General features: G+C 32.2%; 1 protein-coding gene across 4 annotated transcripts in view; it reads left to right on the top strand.

The window, feature by feature from the left end:
• The window catches only part of Il1rapl1 (interleukin 1 receptor accessory protein like 1), a 1,357,677-nt gene that overhangs the window by 541,008 nt on the left and 789,060 nt on the right, over nt 1–27,609 (top strand). The window contains exon 2 of one of the 4 annotated variants that reach the window (XM_074063979.1): nt 21,087–21,209. The exons of the other annotated variants lie outside the window; for them this stretch is intronic. The gene's annotated coding sequence lies outside the window, so the exon portion shown is untranslated. The remainder of the gene's footprint in view (nt 1–21,086; nt 21,210–27,609) is intronic. 4 annotated transcript variants of the gene reach the window in all.

Here is a 27,609-nt window from a genome sequence, read left to right as displayed (position 1 = left end):
ACATTGTGCTTTGATGGAGAATAGTGTCCCAGGGGCATGTCTACAATAAGGATTCTATGAATTTGCAATGTTTACATCAAGTCTCAGTTACATGAACTTTCTATATATGCACTGATCTTTTTCTGTCTGGTAGGACAAATTCCTTTGCTTTGTTGATTGGCCTTCTTCAAGCATATTTCAGCTATTCTTTGAAACTTTGTCAAGTGTCACAATGAAAAATACTATTTTAATTGGAAAGTACTGGATCTACAAGTTAGACTAGAAAGAATTAATATATTTACTTAATGACCCTTACCTATTAGTGTTGACTACTTAAATAGGTTTAAATGTCTTTAAATATACTTTACAATATCATTCACAATGGTCTCACATAACTTTTATTACATTTAATCCTAGGGATTTTATTTTTTTAATACTATAAACTATCTTCTATAAAATTTTATTTTCTATTTCTAAAACCTTGGCACCAAGTTAAATTTTGTATATAAATCTTGTATCTATATGTTTTGAATTGATTTGTCATTAATTTCAATAACCACTGTTCAGATATTTTGGAGGGTTTTGTATGTGAGCACTCATAAATGACTGATAGTAGGCTTTTATTTTACTTACCGTTGATATGTTTTTTTTTGTTTGTCCAACTATTACTAGGGATCTTTGATTTATCCTGATTTTAAAGAGAATGATTTCACATGTCATCATTGAATATAATGTTTAGTATAAATTGCTTTGTAATGCAGTGAATATTTTTAATGTGTTGCATGATTCTGTTTCCTAATATCTTGTTAAGAATTTTTCAATCATGTTGATGAATAAGATTAGTAATTTTCCATTCTTATACTGTCCTACTTAATTTTGATATCAAGATTATACTAGCCTTATTTTGGAGTTGATCTTGTCCCATTTTCTGTTTCCTAGAAGAGTTTGTGTAAGTTTAAAATCATTTATTTCTTCTGAAAGTTTAAAACTCACCACAAACTCATTGGAAACTAGTGTTTAATTTAAGGATATATGCTCATTACTGATTCTTTTCCTCTAATAGTTCTTCAAGTTTTTCAGATCTTCTTAGATCACTCTTGATAACTTCTATGCTTCAAGAAACTTTTTGATTTATTTTTAGCTTTCAACTTATCGCCATTCTTAATATCTTTTAAGTTTCTTGTGTAAATATATGCATGTCCCTGCTTTTTGTATCTTGTCTCCTTTAGTCTTGATTATATTTTCAAGAAATTTTAAAATTTCATTTGTCTCTCCAAATATTGAGTATTTTGATGTTCACTATTAATTTATACACTTATTTTCATTGCATTTCTTTTTATTTTATTAGAATTTATTTAGTTGCTGTTTCTAGCTGCTTATTATGTACATTTGGGTTAATTTTCTAGTCTAAATATTATAATTAAAATACTCCTTATGGCATCTCAAAAACTTTTCTCATTTGCTTCTAAGTATATTTAAATTTCCATAATGATTTCTTCTTTCATCCTTGAATTTAGAAGTGTGATTTAAAATTTTTCAGTAACCTTTTTTCTTTCAAACTTGATTGTATTGTATCATATAAGATTATTAAAATTTACTGAAACTTGATTTATTGCACATACATGAAAATGTTTTACAATTCATTCATATGACAATAAGAAGAATGCACTGGATACAATTTTGTGATCAGTATTTTATATACATTATCTCATGTAACTATGAAATGAAGACATAGTATGGTACCAGTAGAGGAGGATGTTTCAAAAAGTAAAAGACATACAGAAGTGTCAAATGATGGTACTAGAGAAAAGGTTAGATCAAAAAGAATTAACCTAGAAGGTAACACCCACGCACAGGAAATCAATGTGAGTCAATGCCCTGTATAGCTATCCTTATCTCAACCAGCAAAAACCCTTGTTCCTTCCTATTGTTGCTTATACTCTCTCTACAACAAAATTAGAAATAAGGGCAAAATAGTTTCTGCTGGGTATTGGGGGGGAGAGGGAGGGGACAGAGTGGGTGGTAAGGGAGGGGGTGGGGGCAGGGGGAAGAAATGAACCAAGCCTTGTATGCACATATGAATAATAAAAGAAAAAAAATTTGTATAATGCAAAAAAAAAAGAAAAAAAAAGACATACAGAAGTGTCAAATGATGGTGTTGAGAAGAGAATAAGGATTAAGGAAGAAGGATTATGTAATTAGGATATGATAGATGAGTTTGAAGAAAATGAGTTCCCAAGAAAATATACAGAAACAAAATCATAAGGACCTGCTATGGGAAATAATGCTGTTTTAGTTAACATTGACATTTAAATGGAACTTTACTAATTCAGCCACAAAAGATTGCAAGCAAGGTTGAAAGAAGATGTTTTTTGATTTAAAATAGAAAAGATGAGTTATAGATGAATATACTGTCTATGCATAGTGGGCATTAAATAAATATTTGTTGAAATCAAAACTAAAAGCTCAGAATTTGTGAAATGGAAATCAGAAGGAAGGATAGGTAAGCAATTGCAAACTACTGAATTGGTAAGTTCTGTGATTTATAAATTCCAACAATATCTATGAGAAACATTACTTTGTGGAATTGCACAGATAAATCATAAGTTTTGAACTTTTTTGATTCTTGAACATGTTTTTTAATGTATAGCAAGTGTAGGAAAATAAAACAGCGATAAAATATCACTTAAGAAGTGGTATTTTGCTCTAAATAATAATCAACATTTACAATTTAAAAGACCAAAGACAGATGGATTTTGATTAAAGATAGATCATAACATGAAAACATTTTATGTAGGTACACAGAAGAGGTGTTCTTTTTTTTGTTTTTCTTTATTTGGTGATACTGAGGTCTGAACTCAGGGCTTCATGCTTCCTTCTCAGGAACTCTATGACTTGAGGCACTCTGCCAGTCCAGAAGAGTTGTTCTTACTATAGCATTTTATAGCCCATCTCAAATGTTAGAGACCCTTTTTATTCTTTAGTTTTCAAAACTTATCTTCCCCATTCATAATATCAAACACTTGTTATAAATCCCATATCTGCACTTAAATGTGCCTGTCTCTGATGAGTTTTAAAGACTCCAAAGCAGTTTTAGCCAGGTGGCTTTTTCTCTGTGTCTCAACATTGCAGTAGCTATTGAAAGTGACTTTAATAGTGAGATAAAAAAAATTGTTGACACATTGAAAGGCTTACATTCAAGCAATGGATAGACTCAAATATCATCAACTGTGCAAGGAGGGCTAATATGCTAAAATGTGTTATATTTTTCAGATGTTAATCTAAAGTCTAAAATTTATGTTGCATTGATATTTGTTTTATTCAGTATGTAGCGTATTTACATATATATTTATATTGTATGTAAAAATTAAAAGACTAAAATGTGTTCTTTCTATGCTGACATAAATATGGAAGCAATGAGGCATTGATAGTGATAATAACTGACATTTATTGATTGCTAACTAAGTGCAAATCCCTGACAAATGTTTGATAGGTATCTTTGTATAAAATACTTCAATAAGCTGATGTAGCGGATATAATTGTTATTCCTATATTACAGAAGAAGATGAACAAAGAGGCATAGAGAAAGTCAAATAATTCCTCATGGTGGCAAAACAAGGAAGTTCTACAGCTGGAATTGTAAACTATTTGTGCTCATCCCAATGTGTAGCCACAAGTTACAGTGTGTGTGTGTGTGTTTGTATATATCACTATAAATTGTTAAATTGTAAAACAAGCTAGACACTAGTATATATAGTCTGGAATAATATACTCAAGGAAAGACTCTTATATCCAGATGACTGTGGCATTATTTGTGAGATTATGATTTATGCGGAAACTCTACTTAAAAATAGGTAAGTTCTGTGCATTGGAAGTGTAGCTCAAGAATTCTTCCTAGCTCTCTCTCACAGAAGTGAGGTCACAGGGCAAACAGCTGCTTCCAAACTTGGAAAGACAGACAGATGTAGAGAATCTCAATTTACCACAGCTGAAACCTCCAGGTAGGGAAAACCTGAACTATACTGATGAATTGCTTGAGGCTCAATGTGGACAAGTCTGAGAGTTTAAAAATACAGGGGAGTCCCAGTCATAAGGGAGTCTGAGATTTTTGTGTTTTCCTTTCAGGAGCCTTACCAGGTTCTCTCAGCAGATATCAGAGAAAAATCCTGTTATGCTTCCAGCAAGGAGAGAGGAAAAGTAAAGAATTTGAAATTCACACAAATAAACCTGTTTGTAACAAGGTCTGCCATTAGAAGAAACTGTTTTACCAGAACTTAACCATCTGGGGTTATATATCAGGGCTTTTTCTACCTGGGGCATGGGGGTAAGGAAATATCCAACTCCAGTCTGTCTAAAAGGGAAGGTAAATACTGGTCTCAACTTCCCTCTGGCCATCGTGTCACACTTAATGGACAGAAAGAAAGCAAGAAGCATCTCAGGAACACAGGCTCACACAGACAATCATACAAAATAAAGTGCTTCTACTCCTATACCTTACCACTACATTACTAAGGTGATTTGTCAGTTTCCCTCCCCCACTACATTATGTCTACCTGTTTACAAACTATTCCAAGGCATATTAAAAGGCAGAAACACTATTTGAAGAGACTGAGCAAGCATCAAACCACATATGGCAGGTATGTTGAAATCATCAGGTCTACCAAATATTTCAGGAAGAAATTAAACCACATCTCTACAGTCTCTTAGAAGACACATCCAAGGGAATACTTTCTAACTCATCCAATGAGGCTCACATTACCTTAATTATAAAATGAGACAAAAACATTGCAAGAAAATAAAAACACATTCCAATATATTTCATGTACCTAGATGGAAAAAATCATCAAGAAAATATTAAAAATGAATCCAACAATGTACAAATGGCATTGTGTACCATAGCCAAGTAGAATTTATGCCAGTTGTGCAAGGCTGATTTTATACTTGAAAATCAATGCAATCGATCATATTCATATGCTAAAGAAGAAAAATCATAGAATCATATCAATAGATTACAGAAAAAAACATTTGACAAATTTCAACACATTCATGATGAAAACTCTTATAGAAGCAGGAATGAAGGAAATTTTCCTGAACTCCACAAAGATATTCCAAAATAAAAAATCCTACCGCTAATAAAATCATACTTACTGTGGACAACTTCAAAGCCATCCTTGGTAAGATCAGGAATAAGTCAAGCATGTCCCTTCTTCTAAAGCTTTTCAGCATCACACTGGAAGTCCTAGCTAATGCAATAAGATGAGAAAAGGAAATAAATTGTATACAAATTGTGAAGAAAGGAAGAAATTAAATGTATGTTTGCTTGCACATGGTATTATTGGGTAGTTGAAAAACCAGGCCAAAACATCTGAACTAGCAAGTAACTATAACAAAGTTACAGAATATAATTCTAGTATAAAAAGTCAATCATTTTCACTCACACCAGTAACCAAAAGTAAAAATTGAGATAAAAAATGCACTGTTATTTGCATTAACATGCCCCATAATGAAATGTTTTGATGCAAATCTAAAAAAATATGTGCAAGTAATACATGAAGTTGGGCGCCGGTGCCTCATGCCTGTAATCCTAGCTACCCAGGAGGCAGAGATCAGGAGGACTGTGGTTCAAAGCCAGCCCAGGCAAATAGTTCTCAAGAATCTATCTCAAAAAAACCCACCACAAAAAAGGGCTGGTGGAGTGGTTCAAGGTGTAGGCTTTGAGTTCAAACCCCAGTACTGCAAAAGAGAAAAAAAGAAATACATGTAGAAAATTACAAAACACTCATGAAAGATATCAAAGATGAACCAAATAAATAGGGTGATATTCCATGTACATTGATAAAATATATTATCAAGCTATAGTAACAAGAACTATCTAATTTCAAAACATATTATCAAGCTACAGTAATCAGAACTTCATGGACTACATAAAAGAATACTAAAATATAATAGTGAAACATAAGAGATCCCAGAAATAAACCCCTAAAATATAGCCAATTTATCTTTGAATTTCAATTGGAAAAGCAATTCAATGAGACAAACATATTTTATTAACAAATGGTAAAGGAGCAAGTGGACATGAACTTGAAAAAAACCTCTAGAAACAGACATTATACAATTCACAAACTTAACTCAAAATGAATCATAGATCTACATGTAAAACACAAAACTATAAAATTTCAGAATATAAAATAGTTATATTTTAGATACAACATAAAAAGAATCAATGAAAGAAATAATTAGTATGCTGGACTTAAAAATGTCTACCCTGTGAAATAAACTGTGAAGAGTAAGACAAGCAACAGTCTTATTGGAGGAGATTTTTGCAAAGTGCTTACCTAGTAAATATTTATCTGGTAAATATCCAAAATATACAAAGAATGCTCAAAACTCAACAATAAGAAAATTAAAACCTGATTAAAGTGGGCAAAAGACCTGAATAGATACTTCACCAAAGAAGATATACAGATGGCAAATAATCACATGAAAAAATCTTCATCATCCCATATTAAGGAATTGAAAATTAAACCAAGAATTATGAACTATTACACACTTATTAGAATGCAAAATCCAAAACATTAACAATATCAAATGCTATTAAGCATGTGGAGCAATAAATCTTACTGAATGCCAGTGTGAACCCAAAACAATAAATTGTGAAAGACAGTTGGGCAGTTTCTTACAAAGTTAAGCGTACTCTTCCCATACGATTCAACAATCACACTCCTGTATGTCCAAATGAATTCAAACATATTTCTACACAAAGACCTGAACATGGATATTTATAGCAGCTATATCCATAATTGCCAAAACTTGGAAATAACGAAGATCCTTCAGTAGGTGAATGGATTGGTGATAGACACACTGTGTTACATCTACATGAATGTGATATTATTCATTGCTAAATAGATATGATCTATGAACCGATGAAGTGCTATGGAGATTTAAATACATATTATTAAGTGAAAGAAGCCAGTCTGCAAATACTACATGCTTCCTGATTCCAACTAGATGGAAATTATGATGAAAAGTAAAAGGATCAGTATCTGCCATGGTTAGACAAGAAGGAGGAAATATTAGACAGACCACAGGGAATATTTAAAACAGTAAAATTGTTGTGAATGACAGACACTTCAGTGGTAGATATATCATTATACATTTGTCCTAACCCACAGAATGTGCAACATCAAAAGAGAAAAATGTGAAATATGAATTTGGGGCAATAATTATGTCAATGTGGAATCCTAAATTACAAGTGTACCACTTTGGGGAGGGTAGTCAATGGTGGAGGTGATTATATGAGAGTAGGGAAAGAGATGTGTAGGATAAAGAAATTTCAATTTCTATTAAATTTTACTGTGAACTAAGACTGCTTTTGAAATTAATTTTAAAAAGTCAAGCTGGGAATAAAAACTTCCTTAATAAATTTAATTTCAGTGACTTTCCAATTTGATCATGGAGCATTTAAAATTATTTATTGGTCAACAATACTGAACAGGATATTTTATAAGTGAGAAAAGTTAAATAATGTCACTGTGATCGTATGGACTGCTTTGTGTGTGTGTATACGTGTGCATGTGTGTTGACTAACCCTCTCAATGGATTCTGAAGGATGTTTGCCATTGGGTGTGCATTAGTTGCAGGGGCAGGGAATTGATGCAAAATGAAGCTGGGTCCTGCATTTTTATTCTTTTTTTCCCATAAAGGGTCCATGGCATCTCTTTGATGAATGTTTAGTTAAGATTGAATGAATAAGGAAATGGAAGCCTATAGTCTACCTAAATCATTTTACAGAGAGCATATTTTAATTCCTCCAAGGTCCCTGACAAGTACAAGGAATTATCCAGCACCAAATATTTAGTTTGTTGTGGTATCTGAAGTCTGATGTATGGGTTTTAGAAGGTGCTATCGATCTAGTACTAGTTTATATAGAAGTATATTTTCTCAATTATGGGAAAGGGCAATATTCCATAATAACAACAATTCATTATTCTTATTTTGTTTAATGTGTTTTGGCTTATTCGATAAAAATGGACAGTAAGATTTTGGTAGAAAATACCACAAATGAATATAGGAAAGAAAAACATACTTTAAAACTTCAAGCAAAGAAATAGAGTCCAAAATAACAGCAAAAGTAAGTAAAGGAAGCACATCTAAATGAATTAAAGATGAGTTTAGGTAAAAATTGTATCATAAACATTGACTGAAGTAGAGGGGGAGAGACTTTTTAATAAGTGTTTTTTGAGGCATTGAATATTTCTATGGAAAAAAGATTACAATGTATTTTTCCTCACATTGTAAAAAGTATATCTCAAATATCTTAGGTATAATGTAAAAAAAACGTAAAACAAATAAGAACTACAAATAAACTCCTAGGTGAATTTTTCTGTAATCTGGGAATATGGAAAATTTGCTTATGACTGAAATCTAGAAGCATTTAGATAAAAGATCAACATATTTACCTACAAAAAAATTAGTTATCTTTACTCAAAATGTTACTTAGAAAGGTAAAAAGTTAAAGGACAATCTATAAATAAATAATTTGAAAATTTTTTGAGCATATATTAATTGTACATATTAGCTGGGTTCAATTTGATATTTCCATACATGCAAGTTTTTCAACTTATCACAGAAAAGAGGTTCACATCTTAAATATCTAAGGAGTTTCCAAAACTAGGAAAAGAAATAAACCTGGAGAAAAATAAACATTCTGTATCTTTGTCCACCAAGGAGACTTACAAATGATGACTAACCTGTAACTAATCACTATTCCCAATATTATTTCCTTCTAAAAGCCACCAGATGTATTTGGAGGAATGACAGCATCCTGATCTAGAGTAGCGAATAGTCAAAATAATACTGGAATATCTGGTTAAACCAGAAATCAAGAAAGCTGTGAAAGACTACTGGACTTGTTACTAAACAGAAACAAAACATAAGACAAATTGAAGTGGTTCTCACTAGTTCATGGCCAAATTGCAAAATGACTGATACTTTCAATGAAACAAAATACATAGAAATAACTGGTAAGTCCATGAATTCCTAATGACACAAAATCCTCATTTGATGTTTTTAGAAAATACAAGAGAACCAAATTATTATTCTTTCCACTAATTAATGAAGTAAAACATTCAAGTATTCTTCCTCTCCTGTTTCAATAACATCTTATGAGTGATAATTCTTGGCAAATGACCCCCTTCCTCCAACTTCAAATCCAAAAAGTCATATGTCTGATCTTTGCATATTCATATCTTCTTATTCTACACAGGAAATGGTTCTTTACTTTTTTAACCACACAAGTGATTACATTGTAACCACTCAAATAATCCAAGATAATCTTCCCATCTCAAATCCTTAAAATGTAAAGTCCCTATTACCAAGTAAATTTGCATATTCACAGTTAATAATGGTGCATAGGTATCTTTGCAAGGCCTTTATTCTGCCTACCACTGATTTATACAGCACTTGATGTTTTCTAGGCATCATGCTAAGTGATGGTTAATACTTTATAATATCCTGTTGGTTATAAAGGCATTTAAAAACACGGACAGAGGACTCCATTTGTTATTTAAGTATTTCATCTCTATATTCTTATTATACACCATATTCTTATGCAATAACCAAGATTATATATCCAGTATTAGAGAAATATTTTCTCTTTCAATTTTACTAGGAATATAACTCTTTAAAAGCACACCATCATTATTTAAACTTTTATGTCATAGTTAATTAACACTCATATGTTTTTTAATGTCAATATAATACAATCTCCATTTATAATTAAAAAGCAATATGTGGACTAGACATGTGGCTCAATCATGAGTTCCTAGGTTCCATCCCTAGTACTACAAAAGGGATATGAGCCCAGTACTGGTGGCTCATGCCTATAATCCTGGTTCCTCTAGAGGCACAGAGCTGGAGGATCACAATTTGAGGTCAGCCAGGGCAAATAGTTTTCATGACCCTATCTTGAAAATATCCAACACAAAATACAGCTGGTGGAATGGCTCAAGTGGTAGAGTGCCTACTAGAAAGCATGAGGGCTTGAGTTCAAATCCCAGTACTGACAAAAAAGTCAGGATTTATCACATATAACGTGGGCCTGTATTAACAGAATAGATGAAATATTATTTTCTACTTGAACAAATTAGTTGCTATGAATATTCCAAAACAAATATTCATAGAAAATTATTTCAGGTACAATACTGCTGCTTTTTAACTCTCTCTTGACTGGCTGCAAATTGGCTGTTTTTCCACCCCATGTAAGAGGAAACTATAATGTATTTCTATCATTTAAGATTCTTGCAAAAGCATTTTGTGGTATTCACTTAACAAAATCAGGTAATACCAATGACTTTAAAATTACCAATTGCAGAAATAAGTTCCAATTACTAAAAGTGAAAAGACTTAACATTGTTAGATTACCTTGGACATGATGTGAAATAAGTGCATGACTCTACTGGTTACAGAACTTCCAAGTGTTTGATATTACTCTGCCTTGTTGCTGTGGAATTGTATTTTTGAAAAGAATAGAGCCAAGCTCTATGTTATGCTGAAAGACATGCTTAGAAAGAACCTTCCTTTCTTGCTGCCTAGTCATTCCCTTAGGAGAAGTAGTAAGTAATTTTGAAGGAATGATGTAGAATAGAAAAATCATTAGTCTTCAATATGTATAGTTTCACATTTCCAGTTTATAGATGTAAAATATTCCCTTAATCATGTAATAGCAAGTTTTTAGTGAGTTTATGTTCATGAAACACAAAAGAAAGATTCCTTAAAATTTTAGATTCTAAAGGGTAACTTTGTAAAAAAATAAATTTAAAATCAAATTTGATAATTAAAATACATATTCAATTGATACATGTGGAAAGATTAATCTGTAAATGATGATTAAGACTTCTAATAAATGTCATTATTACAAAGTCTATGGTAAACATGTGTGGATGTGATTTTAAAATCATGGGGTAACTAAACAAAATCAATTACCAAGACCAGAAAGACAATGTAATTGATAAGCCAGAGGTGGGAAAAAACCACTTTCCATAAAAAGCTAACAGTCTATTAAAAATAAGAAGAAAGTAATGATGAAACAAAAGTTACAAGAATATTAAATAACTATTTACGATAATGCTTTTGGTACTGAGCAATAATTAGTCTAAAAGGATAAATGATACATTTGGGCAGGAAAAATGTATTATTCAGTAATGTATCTCTAAAACCCTAATCTAATGCCCAGCATTTTATATAAGGAAAAAAATGAATGGGTGACTCATATTATCTGTGTAAATTAAATATCAACGGGACAATGGGGGAAATATTGAAGACAGAGAAAAATAAAAGTTATTCTAATGCTTCTCTAAAAATAACCAAAATTTATTTTTTCACCCCTTTTAGTTTTTCCAACATGAATTTCTCTAGCCTTCCCCTCTCTCCTTAAGCAACTTGGACTGAGTAGCATTTTTTTTTATAAAATGGTCTCCTGCACCATTTCTAAGAATCATAGGTCAAATTACTCAGACTGCTGTTATACCACTGATAATTAGATCCACCCCCTACCAAAATCTGCAGTTAATTGGTAGAAATTTAAGCTTTGTAGATTTTAGTTGTTAAAAGCATCATATGGAGAAAGTACAAAAGCTACCTTATGTAAATGACTTTTAAATAGACTTTTAAAGCATTTTCTTTCCCCCAAAAAGAGTCACGACAGGCTTAACGTATGTGTTAAAAGTGGATTTCTTATTGTGTTCATCATTATTATATTATACATCTCCCCCCAAAACTGCAGGTGATAAAGTTACTCTCTATTTTGAATATTGTGTAAGGTATGCTGCATTTTGAAAGAATTTCATAAGCCATTATGAAGGTGTAGGAGAAATATATTCAAATAGACTTGTAAGCTTCTCTTTTCTCTAAGATGCTAATCACCATTTGCTTCTTGGAATTAGATTTGTGATGTGCCATGTATGGTCATCTTACTGAAAGGCATAGAATATCAGGAGATCAAAGACAGGTTTTTTAGCCCTGATTGCTTTCATTTTTCTGTGTATCTTTTGAAAAGGAATTGAAGGAGTGGCAGGGATTAGATCAAGAAAGTAAGTCATTAGGCCCTTCTGATATATACATGACATTACTTTTTAGAAAATTTCTGGACTGGTTAAAAAAAAAAAGAAAGGAAGTAAGAGGTAAGTTAGGTGAGGTAAATCAAGCAAGATAGCTCAGGGTTTAGATTCTGGGAAAGCATAACATAAATCTTCATGACTCAAATACATCATTAGTACAATGTTGATTACTATAGTTACATCTTGGTGTTGTTGGAAGAATGAAAGGCATACTGTAGGTAATTCACTTAACAAAGTGTCTGACATATTTTAAATACTCAATTTGTTGTTAAACTGCTTCTAAGCACAGCAAATTTTACAATATCATAACATGACTACAGACTATCAAAATAGAATGGTTTCTGATACAATTTTTTTCACTTATAGCTTTGAGTTGAGTGCACATTTTAGTCAAAAAATATGTTTTTACAGATATATAATTTCTAAGAGTGATTAAAAGTTTGATTATAACCACTCTTGGGTTTCATAATTTAAAAATACTTTCACAAGTCTGTGATTATTTTTTCTCATTTAAAATTTTATTCTCAATAATGTTCAGCATTAAACATAATTAGAATTTCATAGGGCATCTTGGGAGTTACACTTTCAAATATTAAGCTATGCAGAAAAAGTTAAATTTCATAGCTGGTCAGGAACTTAGAGTAAAATGAAAAGACAAGATAGTGAAACATGGTTCATGGTCCTTAAAAGAATTTTCAGTGTGGTTACTTATTTTGTCATGAATGCGAGTAACACATTGAATGCCCACCTATGAACAGAACTAAATTAACAATTTAGAAATGGGAAAGTGACATAAAAGTAAATGAAAATTTACCTTTACCACTTTTCACAGGGTCATTTGCTGATTAAATTATCCCCAGGTTAGCTGCTTGTCTTACTACATCAATCACCCATGAATTTAAATTAGAGGCATTTTGAAAATACAATTAGTAAGTCATCACTTCTTTCTATTGAGTAGTAAAATTATCTTTTTATAGTACCTTACCTATAGTGTGAACCTTTGAATAATTCATTTCTCACATGAAATAGGCAAATTACAAATATGCAGTAAGTTGTAATTCTGGCTAATATTTCTTCAAAGAATGAAGAATATCAGTTAAACTGTAATGCTGTACCTTTGGCCACGCATAGCAACAAGTAATTACTATCTGTACTTCTTCAAATTCAACTTAATCTCCAATGTCTAATTCCAACATCTGTTGAGCTACACAGTGTCATATGTGGATAAAGATTCTAAATAACTCATTTTGTATGAAGATGCTATTTTTATGAAGTGTTTAAAAAACAAATTGGAAATTAAGCTTATTCTACAGTTTGGTGTCATTGTTTTGTCTTCCTCTTTTCCCTCATTTTTCTTTCCCTCCTTCTTTCATTATCATCATTTAGTATAGATATGTTTTTTACACAGATTATTTAATTTAATGGTTCTCAAACTCTAAAGGCATCAAAATCTCCTAAAGGGCTTGTCAAAACACACAACGCTATGTGTCTTCCTCAGATTTTCTAATTAAGTAGGTGTGAGATAGGCCTTACATTTCACATCTACACATCAAAATGATGCTAATGCTGTTCGTCTAGAGACCACACTGAGAATCACTGTTCTAGAAAATAATTCTTTGTATCCCTATATGGTGCCTCTCCTATCTTCCTCATACTGATCATGTCCACAGGTATAGTATTACTGCTATTTGGCTCACTGTACACCAATCTCTTTGTAAATCTCCTAGACACATGTGGCTGATGACTCACAAATTTAAATCATCAGCCCTAATGTCTGCTTTGAATTTCGCACCAATTTATTAACTGCCTATAGTACGTCTTAACTTGGAGATCCCACAGACTCTAAACATTTCACATGGCCATTATTGGAACTCACCAACAAAGATAGTTTTAATCAAGGACCATCACATTTTCATGAAGAGCATATTTGTATGATCTTAAAGGATCTCCTCTTAAATTAGTCATTAGTTGCACAGGAAAAACAGTAACTATTAGTAACTATAGATTAGAGAATTTGAACAATACCTGGTAGAGGGAGATCAAAAATATCATCACCAAAGAGGGAAAAATGAGCATTATGTGTCATGTCCTCAGGTGTGATGCCCTGAGAAGGATGTAACATTACCTCATTGTTCTTTAAGCATGGCTCAAATCCATTTTCTAGCAAACAAGGCCTTTGCTTTCCTAGCCTGACTTCTCTCTACTTCTTAGCTCAAAGATTACTAATGGGATTGAGGAATAACATGTTCTCTCTGTATTCCTGCAATTCCCTTTTCTTGACTTCCCCCTTCTCCTTCTCAAGTACCTTATGTCTCTTTGCCTAGTGAAAATCAACTGGTCCTTCAGAATTAAAATTATTATAATTGCTGGGAAACCTTCTATTCTGATTTCTCTTTCATGTATGTGTCCTGGTTAGGGATATCATAGTATATATCACAATTTATTGTAATTTCCTATTTAATTTTCTGTTCTTGTGTTTGACTATGTGCTTCTGAAAAAGAGGGAACTGTCTTAGTTTCATTTCCTTAGTTCCCAGAATAGTGCTAGTTTCTTAACAAATGGATGAATGTGTGGATGGATGCATGGAAAAATTATAAAGGTCACCCATTAGTAGTTAAATCTGCATTTTATTTGGTATAACCCTAATTGAGGAAATGAATAATGTTTTGTTATATGTTTTGTGATTAGTACTGGATAGACAATTGAATCTGTTCCATATGCTTCGTCTAATTTTCAATTCAGAAATCACTACTTATGAGAACTTTTCTGCACTACTATTTATGAGTTTATTTTTATATTGAATATTTAATATGAGTGTTTTAAACATGAATACCTAATTTATTTACTAATCTATTATATTTAAAATGGTAGGCATAAATGCTTATACTTATGATTTTTGGTTTATATATTTAGGGGCAGTTAAGAGGAAAAACCAAAAGAATGTAACAAAATCTTATCTCTAGGTCATAGAATAAATTTTCTTTATTTTTTTTAACTTTTTAAAATTAATGTAAATTGACTTTATATGAAGAAATTATGTAGGATTTCAAAATAGCCAATATTTTTTCACTAATATAGTTTTCTAAAGAACACCTGTACTTTCTAATTGTTTTTCAAAGGAAAGATTTTGGTTTCTATCATCTAAATAACAGTCATTATATCTTTGTTGATAAACTAATTTGATGCACAAAAGCTTCAGGAGCAATTTACTATGCAGACTTAGATTTTATATTTTATTGGGATGATGCAAGGAGGTGGCCCTGTCCACAGTTGCCTTCTGTGCTTGATGTGTTTATTTATTTTTTTGTTCACTTTTTTTTTGCACTGGGGCCCTTGCACTTTCTAGGCAAGTGTTCTACATCTTGCACTGCAACTCCAGCCCTTTTGTTTTTACTTTGTTTTCTTGCTCGGCTGGCCTCAACTTATGAGGCCACTACATCTAGATGTTTGCATGCATTTAAAGAGAAAACAATGTATTTGGGAATATTAATTACTCAAAATAAAGCAAAGCATTCCTTCGATTCTTATATATAAATTCTGATATGTGGGGGAAAGTGTTTTCTCCTTTTCATTGGTATTTTAAAAACTTTCTAGGTATCATTTGTAACTTAATTACAAAAGCGAATCTGTAGTTGGCTTTTAAACTCCTACATATGTTGATTCTTTATCCACACCTATCTATGTTGATCCAATGGCAAAGTGCTCTTAATGAATCAAACAATTTTCACATATTTGTTAACAAGATAAGAAAAGAGCCAAAAGATGATACATTTCTTATTCAGCTTAATATAGAAGGAAAATTTTCTCAAACTACAGAACTTTGAGTTATTTTACTCTTCATATAGTTGAGCATGGTGACACTTAATAGAGCAGTTCATTAACTATTCTGGAATTATCATGCATCCTCTTAGGTTAAGACACAGAGTTTTCAGTTAATTTTGGTGTTTGTCATCAAAAGCAACCCAAATTAGCTAGATCGTCTCCTATTTACTTGAGAGGAATAATAGGTCTGTTACACGCACAGAAGCTAGAAGAGTATACTATTCACAAAAGCTCAGTGGATATTCATTTCCATCCCTTTCTCCTATTTTATTCTTCTTTACCTCTTTTGCTTGCTTACAGTTTCAAAAAATTACTTACTTGGCTAGCAGGGTTTTAAAATACATCTGATTCTGAAAATGTCAAAGCATTAATAACAGATTTTTACATCAAATTCTCCACTGGAGTCTGTGATAATTAAGAGCAGTATTTGACAGAGGTCATGTCAGGCACTGCTGAGAAGAAAGCAGTGTTCTACATGCACATTCAACTACTGGATGAGGTGTTACTACATTTCACATTACATATATTTGCCCAATGCAACTTAGAATGATAAATCTTAGTACAAGGCCCTTGCCATTTTTCATAGTGACACAAAAAGTTTATGATTCTCCATTTCATTAAATGATAGTGAACTCAGGGGAGGCATGGGATTGTTGTAACTATCTATGTGTCTATATATTCTGGTCATTTGGATAAGATGAGCATCCTGTATAAGCTAATTAAAATATCTCATTTAGTATTTTAGAAATGTGATTTTTTTTCTTGTCTCTATCCTACCTTAGAGGATGATATTTCACTTTTAATCCTCTAAACTATGGTGATGGGTATTTTTGTCTCTTGCTCTCATTAGTTTAAAGTTCCTCAATACTTTAAAGAAAGAAGGAAAACTTCACTGGTGGTTGTTTATCCTCTGTATTTAACCAATGATATAGAATATTAGCACTTCTGGGATTGTTTTGGCCCTACAACCTTGAACTTGATGTCACTACTGAAAAGATATACATGGGATTACCTTTAGGATCTATTCTGCTAGATCAACAGCTCTCAAATTAGGTCATATCAAGCACTTGAAGAATTTGGTAAAAACACAAAGGCCTAGGACCTATCTTATTCCAGGAAGTCTGGGCACTGAAGATTTAGAAAGGTAAGAAGCAGGCCTGTCAGTGTCTGCTCTCCCAGTGTCTGTGATTCCTAATTCACAAATTGGACTACTTTTTCTAAGTCTGATGCCAAAATTTGCTTTGGAGTGAACAGGGCAAATTTGCTACCTGCAGTGAAAATATTTACATGTTTAAGAAAAGGAATTTTAATATGTTTAATTCTAGAGAGATGTCCCAGAATATGCTGGGGATTTTAAAAGATTTTTGGTATATGTACTAAATTAATTAGTTGTTTGTTTAGTTGGATATAATACCAATAAAATAGATAAATGTTCTAATTGCAGGGGCATTATCAGGAGGAAGATTTGGCATAACTGACCTCAGTTGCCTCGCTCTTTCTCCCCATAATAAAATAAATTCTAAATTCTGAGGACGACTTTCCAAAGGACCCAGTGTAATGAGTATACATTTCCAATTAAGTCAGATTACTAGTAAGTACCAGCTCAGGTAGTAGAAACCTCACTCTATTTCCCTGAATAGAAGTCTCCAACAGTATCTCTCCACCAAAAACCCCCGAATCCTTTTAATCTAGAGACTTTCAGACTTTTAAGTTGTGGTTATGATTCCAATAGCCTTTTTTGCAGTGAGTGGTTGGATAAAAAGTGAGATACCTTTAACAATAACTTCAGTTTATGAAGACCCTAAAAAGAAAACATGTGTATAGTGTTGCTTTATTGTTTCAGATCACTAACTCAGAGCATGAAAGAAGTCAAGTGATGAATCAGTGAGTTTTTCCCTAGGTATTGAACTATCATCCTGGGTAGTAAAACATTCTCATTGAATATTTCAGTAATTTCTGTGTTTTACTTTCTTTTTCTTGTTTTTTTTAGAGTAATAGTTTACTTTTTATAGCTCTTATAGATTTATAAAATATAGGACAGAAAGTACAAAGTTTCTATATATGCCATCTCCTTTCACTCCACATTTTACCCTAGTATTAGCATCTTGCATTAGTGTGGTATATTTGTTACAATTGATGGACTAATAGTACACATTATTTTTAAATGAAATTCATACTTTTAATTAAGATTCATTTTATGTATTGTATATCCTATAGGTTTTTGACAAATACATGTCACGTATGCACTATTAAGAGAGTTTTACTGCCCTAAAAATCCCCTGTTCATACCTCCTTCCCTCCCCTAACTCTTGGCAACCACTGATCATTTCACTGTCTCCATGGTTTTTCCTTTACCAGAATGTCATGTAGTTGGAACAATACAGTATGTAGTCTTTCCAGGTTGGCTTCATTCATTTAGTAATATTCTTTTAAGTTTCTTCCATGACTTCTTTCTTTTTGTCACTGAACAGTATTCCATTGTATAGACATACCACAGTTTATCCATTCAACAATTGAAGGATTTCAACTTTGTTTCCAACTTTCAGCAGTTGCAAATAAAGCTGCTGAAAATATGTGCATGCAGGATATTGTATGGACCTAACTTTTCAACCCATTTGAGTAAAGACTTATGTGATTGCTGGATCATATTAGAAGAATATGCTTAGTTTTGTAAGAAATTGCCCAACTCTCTTCTACAGTTACTGCATTATGTTTCTTTCCTACACAATGAATGAAGGCTGTCTTTGTTTACATCCTTGTTGCTAGAATATGGTATTGTCAGTATTCTGGATTTTACTGAATATGTATGCCATATTTCACTTTTAACATTTAACAAATAGAAACTTTGTATTCAAAATATACATTTCTACATACATTTCTACTAACTACTAATGAGTATAATCAGGCTTAAATGAGTACATTGCCCTTCTTTTTCTATCTACCTTAGTGCCCTCCAGACCTCAGCTATGTTCTTTCTCAGGAAATCTATGCTTGGTCATTTTTGTCTAGTCAAGTTGTTTTTATTCCTACACTCAATTTCCATTTTTGTAGGCGCCTATTTAATGTTTAATATGAATCCAATATCAATGTTTCTTTCTCTCAGGACTCAAAAAGTGCTATTAAGATGTCAATACTATGCCAGTATGAAAATGTCATCTTGAAACTCATTAGTTTGTACAGCTAGTACAAAAAGATATCAACGAATCTTACTCAAACTCCATTTTCTAAAAAAACCTCCTCCTCTCTCAGGTGTCTTTTGTAATACTATCCTAATTTGGGGGGCCTATTACCTATTTTTGTTGTTATAGACAATGCAAAACATACACAAATGTATAAAGGACATATATAATGAACGAACATGCATCTACCACACAACCCCAACAACCATCAAACCCATGGCTTATTTGTCTCTATCACCTCTCTGTTCACTTTTTTCCACTGTGGTATTATTTCAAAGCAAAATTCAGACATATTATCTTGTATACAGATATGACCAAAACTACGAAGAGGCAGGTTCTTTTCTTTCTAAAATAAACAAAGCACTATTATCATACTTAAAATAATAAAAGTAATTCTATACTATCACCAAATATCTAGATATTGTTCAAATATAAGTGGGGATCAATAAGGTCTATACACTGTAACTGGTTGATATGTGTCATTCTCTTTTCATCTTTCGGATTAGTCTTGATCTTTTGAACCCCATGCAATTTACTTGGTGATGAATCAAAATTCATCCTATAAAGCTTCCTATAATATGATTTTTTACTGATTGGATTTTTGAGTTAAAGTTTAGCCTATTCTATATTTTCTGTAAATCAATGGAAACAATACAAGTTTGATTTATTTTGACATAACTACTATAACTCAATTTTTTTACTTTGAGTAATGCTAAATAATCCCAGAAGGCACACTAGCATTTCAGTTCATGCTAATCTTGAAATACTTAATAAAGTTTTAGAAGATTTATGTAAATACTTTCACAGAATTAAGCACATAGTTGATGAAATAGCTGGATTAGAACCCTGGACTTGAGACTTCCAAATCAAGTTCCCTTCCTCTGTAAGAAAATTGTCATCCTGGTATCCCAAAACAATTAGCTTTATGATACTAGAATGTGTGTTTATAAGTTTTAAATTCCCTGCAATAGCAAACTGATGAAAGCATTTACAGAGCATTCTCTTTACTGTGTAATAGGTTTCTAGTAAATAAATCTTATATTTGTATGCATCTTTAAATTACCTAAGTACTGTTACTGTGTGATCATATAGCTTAGTAATTAACAATCTGATCTGTTTATTTTGACATCTAAATAAAAATCTCAGTTAGGGCCTTCACAATGTGATTCTGAGCAAGATACAGAGACCACTTTTTCTTCCTGCTAAATGGACTTTTATCAGTAAGAACCTTGTGGAATTGCTTTGATTGTTTAATAAGGACATGTGTGGAATATTAGTAGTACAATTCATGTGATATAATGACAAGTATTCAATATTGGGAACTACTGGGGAAGTATTCTTGTAAGAATACTGAAGTAGAGATAGTGTAGAAGGATTGGCTTAATATTACATGACTGGCATGTGCTTACTCTAAGAGCCTTGAGCCTGTCTCTAGTGTTAGAAATGGCTGGTATCAGATGGTCGGAATAGAGATCCATAAGGGTATCTATAAGGATGTTTTAAAAGCACAAATCAAGTTACACCTAAGCTATATAGAAAGCTCAGGTGGTGAGCTGAATCTAAAAGTCAGTGATATATTGGCATTGTCAATTTCACAGTCATAAAATCTACTAGCTTTTGCAGTCAGCTTGCTGCTTACCTTCGTCTCAGCTACCAGGAAATATAAAGACAAAGATCATTTCAGTTTTACTTTAAAATTCATTTGGTTGGCTTTCTACATCTGTGAGTTCTACATCTGCAGATCTGACCACCTGCAAATCAAAAATTTTAGAAAAAGTCTGCATTAATCATGTATGAACATTTATCTTGGTTTTATTCCCTAAATAATTCAATATAACAATTAATTACCTAGCATTTATATTATGTTAGGCATTATAAATATACTATGGGTAATTCAAAATATAACGGAGGATTTATGTAAGTTATATACAAACACTACACAAGTTTATATAATGGACTTGAGAATTCATGGATTTTTTATCCTATGTAGGGTGGTCCTGGAACAAATACCCTGAGATATCATGGGACATACACAATACACACATACTCACCCATCCCCCCACTCCTCCTCCAACACATGGTTGTGGTGGTGCTCATTGCTAAAACATATCAGGTAAGTTCCTTTTCTTCTTCTCTGCACAGATAATAAAATATTGATATATTTTATGTGTGATTATCACAAGATATAAATAAGGCCTAATTACCTGTGATAAAATTTAAATATGGATATAATATCTACTACTATTTGAATAAAAATTACAAAAGTACTTTATTGAGATTTCTTTCCTTACTGTATAAATCATATTTATCAAGTGGTACAGTTGCTGAATTCAGCTGAAATTGAAAAATTTCTTGAACTTTTCTTCCTTCAATTAAATTTTCTTGATTAAGTAGATGGATACTTGCAAGTATGAATAAAACCTTTACTTAAAAGTAAGGATATTTTAACTTCAAATGTCTATTCTACTTAATTAATATTTATTACTTTTATTACTTAACATTCTCAAAAATCTTATATAGTTTGAAAAAATACTGTCTTGCCTGTAGACTCTTAAAAGTCATAAATATAGTTAACAAAACCAGTTGCTTTCCAGAAGCCTTATAAATACAATGTAAAACTGAGGTGAATCATCATACAACATAAAACCAGTATATATGCATCCACTGAGGTATACTTTCTTCAGGAATGAAAGTGGTGCTATTTTGCAGAAAGTATAAATTATAAATTGCCAATCACTGAGTTTTAGAAACATTAAGATAGTTTCTAAGTGAGCATCTTTTAAATGTTGTGTTGGCCCATTCTGGCTAGTATAAGAAAGTAGCATAAACTGGGTACCTTATAAACAACAGAAAATTGTCACTTAATGTTGTATAGGCTGAAAAGTCTGATATCAGAATATTAGCACATTCAATGTCTGCTGAGGTCTCGCTCTCTGTTTCATAGATGGTGCCTTCCTGTTGAATTTGAAAATAAATCCCCTTGTCCTCCTTTATAAGAGCACTACCCCATTCACGTGGGCAAATTCCTTAGGACCTAATAACTTCTGAAATGTCACACGTCTTATTACTACTGACTTGGGGATTAGATTTCAAGATATGAATTTTAGAGGAAAACAAATATTCAGACCATAGCAGAAGATAATACTTTACCTTTATTGAGCATTTACTGTATGTTATGCAGTTTTTAGAAAGTCAATGTAGATTCACAATGAACTTTGGCATATGTGTAATTATTTTTATTATACAGATAAGAAAATAAAGGCACAATGGACTGGAGTTGTGGCTCTAGTGTAGAGCACCTGCTTTGCAAGCACCAAGCTCTGAGTTCAAATTCCAGTCCCAACAAAAATTTTAAAAAAGAAAATAATGGCATAAATAAATAGCGAGAGATTCTTTGGTTATAAGGTTTGTTGAGCATAGATGTTTTAGTGGAAACACGAGTGAAGAGGTGTTTATATTCAGTTTTTAAAGCAGAACTAATGACATAGAAAACATTATATATAAATATGTATATATATTAGAAACATGTCCATGTTATTTTCTTGCAATATTGATTTTGAAAGTTCCCATATTCTAAGCTCATAAGACATTTTCCTACAGAAGTGATCAAAGGCTATTTCAAAGCAATCTCTATAAAACTCACCAACATGAGTCTTAAATGTAGAATCAATTGATGGGATGCTACATTTCTTTACAAGAAATATTGAAGAAAATAAAACAGTATGAACTATTGATGATGTTTTAAAAATAATTTGTCACCCTATTACTTTTATTCTTACTGTTAAAATATAGCTGCATCATTATTTTCTGTAGAATCAACTTCCCTTTTTGCCTTGATCTTCTTTGCAGGTAAGGAATAAAATTTTAAAAGGAAACAAATTTTAAGGAGTCAATGATTTCTTCAAGATGCTTTGTTAATTGGAAATATTTTAACTTCTGCATGAGAAATGTAATATTCAGGAAAAAGTATGGCACAATTAATCATTGTTCATTTTTGTATTTATTACCCTAGGGACCTTTCTTGTAAATATACCATTGTTCTAAGCTGTAATCTCCTCCCTAGTTTGCAAATGCTGCATCTCTATTGTCTAAAAATGACCAATTTCTTTGTTTGGAGTATATTACCTATGTCAAATATGCATGCTGAAAGACAGCAATCAATACCTAATAAATTCATAAAACCATTAAGGAATATGTTAATATTTCATGAACTGAAACTGCATTGTGAAGGGAGAATCTTTTAGTGGTTTTGGCAAAAATATTTTTCAGTTTTTCATTTAAAATATCAATGTCAATTTTTAAAGTCATATCTTTTCAATCACCACAAAAAACATTAAGATAAATAAGGCTTTGACTTGTGTACATATTCATTAGTCTATGACAGAGTATGGATGATCAGTATTTAATTTGCCAATTTTGGTTTATACCATATAAAATGATTAGAGGAATTATGCCAGTAATCTTACCCAATCTTATTCTTTAAAAATTAATGTTAATTCAGGTATAAATTAACTTAGAAATAGATTATATTTTCTCCCATGATGCAGACAAAAAAGATATAACATTACTTCTGTGATGTTCTTGTCACTATATAACTTGAATCTAATCATGAGACTGCTGTAGACAAATCCAATTTGAGATACATAATAAATAATAGCTGACCCATACTCTTGAAAGTTTCAAAGTCAGAAAAGACAAAGAAAGACTGTGGAGTATCACAGATTGGAGAAGATTAAGAAGGTGTGGTAACAAATGCAATGCAGAATCACTTGAACCCTGGGTCAGAAAAGAACCTTTTTGGAAAGCCTGGTGAAATTTGAATGAGGTCTGTACATCAGTTCATCATATTGCATCAGTGTTAACTTCCTGGTTTTAACAATCAATGTATATTCATGTAAAATGTTAACAATTCTGGAAACTAGGTGACAGGCACATGGGAATTCTTTTCTATTTTTGTAACTTTGCTTTAAATCTGAAATATTTCAAAATAAAAGGCTAAAGAAATATATTTTAACTGTGGGAAGAAAACATAAACACTAGAATTAGAAAAAACTAGCATATCATTTTTATTTGAGGATGTTTATACCTCCATGGAGGATATTTATGTCTACAAACTGTGGAGGCAACTTACCTATTATTGCATGAGATAGCCAAATTGAGATAATTTATTTTGAAAATTCCTCACGATGTCATTTGTTAAACTCTAAAATACATGTCCTAGTGAAAAAAAACGCTAAAAGACATGAAGAATTGCACTCTCTGATATGATGATTGAAGAGATTGTTTGAATCTAAGACACATCATTTCAGGACTTAGAAGATCCATACAAACAGTGTTGAAGAAAATTTAATACCAGTTTGGGACTTAGAGGAAGAACAATGGTATATTGTTAAAGTTAAGAGTACTAATAAGTCATGCTTGAAGATCTTAGGTATGACATCAGGAAATGTCTGAAATAAGTCCAATTGTGGCCAATTTAATGCCATGTTAAGGTTTTTACTCTTTATTATGCAGTCAATCTTAACTAGTCAAAGGATTTTCAGCAACTCAGATGCATATGATCAGTTCACAAATTTAATGGTAGTAGCATGTGATAATTGGAGTGAGGCAAGATGAGTAGTCAGGAGACCAGAGAGGAGGGAGGCAATGGCTATAATTTTGGAGCAATTTACAGAAGAATAAATGAAGTAACAGGAGCATAACAACAAATTAAATAGAATCAATTTAAGTTGTCATGATTAGTTCAAGTTACAGTTACCCCTAAAGGTAGAAAAGTGAAGATTTGAATGAACATAAACTAATCTTTTTCCTTAATGTGTGTTAATGATCACAAGTACAATTAATTGATAAAACTAACCAAAGGATTAAGTCATGTTGATCTTTTTTCAAAAATGTAAATGACATTTAATTGGAAATTAAAAAATTCAGAGAGAATGTTGAGAGAAATTATCATTATAATTGAAAGTGCTGAGGGCCAGGTGTGGTGGCACACATCTTTAATACCAACTATGCAGGAGGCAGAGGTAATAGGATCACAGTCTGAGGCTGGGCCTGAGCAAAAATGAGAACCTGCCTGCAAAATAAATTAAAAACAAAAAAATGGGTTGGGGAGTTGCTCATGTGCTTGCACACACACAAGCAAGCACAAGCCCTGAGTTCGAATATCAGTACCACAAAAATAAAAACCTGAGCCAGATACTTGTGCTTGTCTGAAATGAGCTAATAGAATGCTTTTACTTATATCTTGGGGAATATTTATTAAAATTAGTAAAGCTAATGCACAGATATTTTAAGTTTCTATAAGATCATTAATGATACCTTATGAGTGAAAAGTTGGAAAATTGGGTTTAAAAAATAAATTTAAAGAGAAAACCACTCTAGTCCATAAATAATCTTATCATCCAGTTCGTTCCACCCCCTAAGTCTGTATTTTCTCATAGAACAATATGTCCCATATGTAGAAATGCAAATGATTGAGTTTACCACCTTTCCTATGCTTCTCTTTAAATATTGGAGTGAGACAGAAGAAAGAGCTCTTGTTTTTCAATCTATTTTCATGTCCTTGGTGATCTCATTCCCATCTCATGGTTTAAATGCCACCTCTAGCCAGATGGCTCTCAAATATAATTTTACAGTCTAGATCTCTCTCCTGAACACCAGATCCATATACCTAAGGCTCTCCTGACCTTTCAATAGGTATCTCAATCTCATCTTCATATTTTGAATACCAAGCTCTCCATTACCCTTACAAACATTTATCCTACTACTTTTCCCTCATGGTTCTTATTTGCATCATAACTCTTCTGGTTATTCAAAAAAAAGCTTTAAATTAGTCCTTGACTTTCTTTCTCTCTCAAAATCATTTCATCTATCAGAAAATCCTATTTTCCTTGTCCTCAAATATCAAAACTCTGACCACTTCTCATTGCCCCCAATTGCTGATAATCTGACACAAGCTGCCATCATATTTCTCCTTGACTATTGAATCCCACCTACTGCCTTGTTCCCATCAATTTATTTTCAATTCAGGTGCGAGAATAATTCTGTATTAACAGAAATTATTGTATGCTACTTATCTACTCAAAAGTCTCCAAAGGCCTCTAATCTCATTTAAGAGAAACCCAGGGCTGGAGGTGTGACTCAGTTGGTAAAGTGCCTGCCTAGCAAGTGCACAGCCTTGAGTTTAAACCCCAGTACTGTGCTCAAAAAAGAAAAACCTCAAAAACAAGGGTCATAGGCCCTAAAGTCTTGCTCTGGGCAGACTTCATGTACTATCATCTCCCTCTAGCCGTTTTTTTTGGTGAATTGCTCTTCCAAATATGCTTTTGGCTCATTGTTTTATTCCTGTCAGGCCTTAACTCAAATCATCCAATAAGTAAGACATTTCCAGACCGCTCTATGTAAAATTGTAAACTCACTTTTATTCCCTATATACTTCCCTCCTTTTCTCCTTGGTTATTTTTGTCACCAATTTTTGCTTACTTATTTTATCTCTCATATAGTCATCCAATTAGATGTAAATTCCATTAAAAGTCAAGAATTTTCATGGCTTTACACTAAATTCCATAAATATAAATTGATATTTGTTGACTATCTTTAATAGGAAATACTGCTTAGAGTTAGTCCTGCTTTTCTTAATAATTTCTTTATTGAAAAATATATTTTGAGTATATTTTGTGTTTGGACTAGGATATAATGATACAATGCATTTTAGCATCTCTTAATTTAGTGGGGATCTGGCATGAAAACAGGTATTGATAATACAGTGTTATAAGAGGAAGGGCAAAATTTGAGTTTATGCTCTCTAATTTCAGAAGGAAAATATCTCACAATATCTGATCTTACTATTACTCTACCATTTCTGCCATGTAGAAGTAGTAGGGCAAAATGATAAACTGGAAGAAGTTTAACCTGTTTTGCAAAAGTGACCCAACACTTTTACAAAAAAAAACCAAGGTTATCATCTTCAGTTCTGTTTAAGTTCTTAATAAGCTCACATGTCTATTTCTAATTCATATGGTTTTCTATAAAATGGGTCATAATGCATGAAAAATACCAAGCCCAAGGAAGTTTGGCTCAATTCTTAATTATACCTATTCAGACTGAAGTAATAGCACTTACTTCATAAAACCAGACCTGCTAGAGTATGGAAGACACAGAATGAGAATCCATTGGGAGCAATTGTTCTGTCTCTCTCACTTTCTTCTGAATCAGTGCACAGGCCAAGGATTCTGTGAAGTAACAAAATTGGCTATTATAGATTATAGCCACATTCCCATCTCAATATTACCTGCTGAAATCTCTTGTACAATTTTAAGGTTGAGATTTGTGTTTTATCTGCAGCTCAGCATTATTCTGATTCAAATACCTGTGACTATATAGGGGAAAGTCAAAGTGCCCACACACATAAATGTTGTATCCATTTAAAATTTATATCAAAGAACTCTTTGGTTTAAGATATTTGGTCCCTTTGTTTTAGAGAACTGAATTTGGTGTGTGTGTATATCACCAAG

Source organism: Castor canadensis, chromosome X (genome assembly GCF_047511655.1).
Source record: "Castor canadensis chromosome X, mCasCan1.hap1v2, whole genome shotgun sequence".
NCBI classification, from domain to species: Eukaryota; Metazoa; Chordata; class Mammalia; order Rodentia; family Castoridae; genus Castor; species Castor canadensis.
This window is presented reverse-complemented; position numbering and strand designations above follow the sequence as displayed.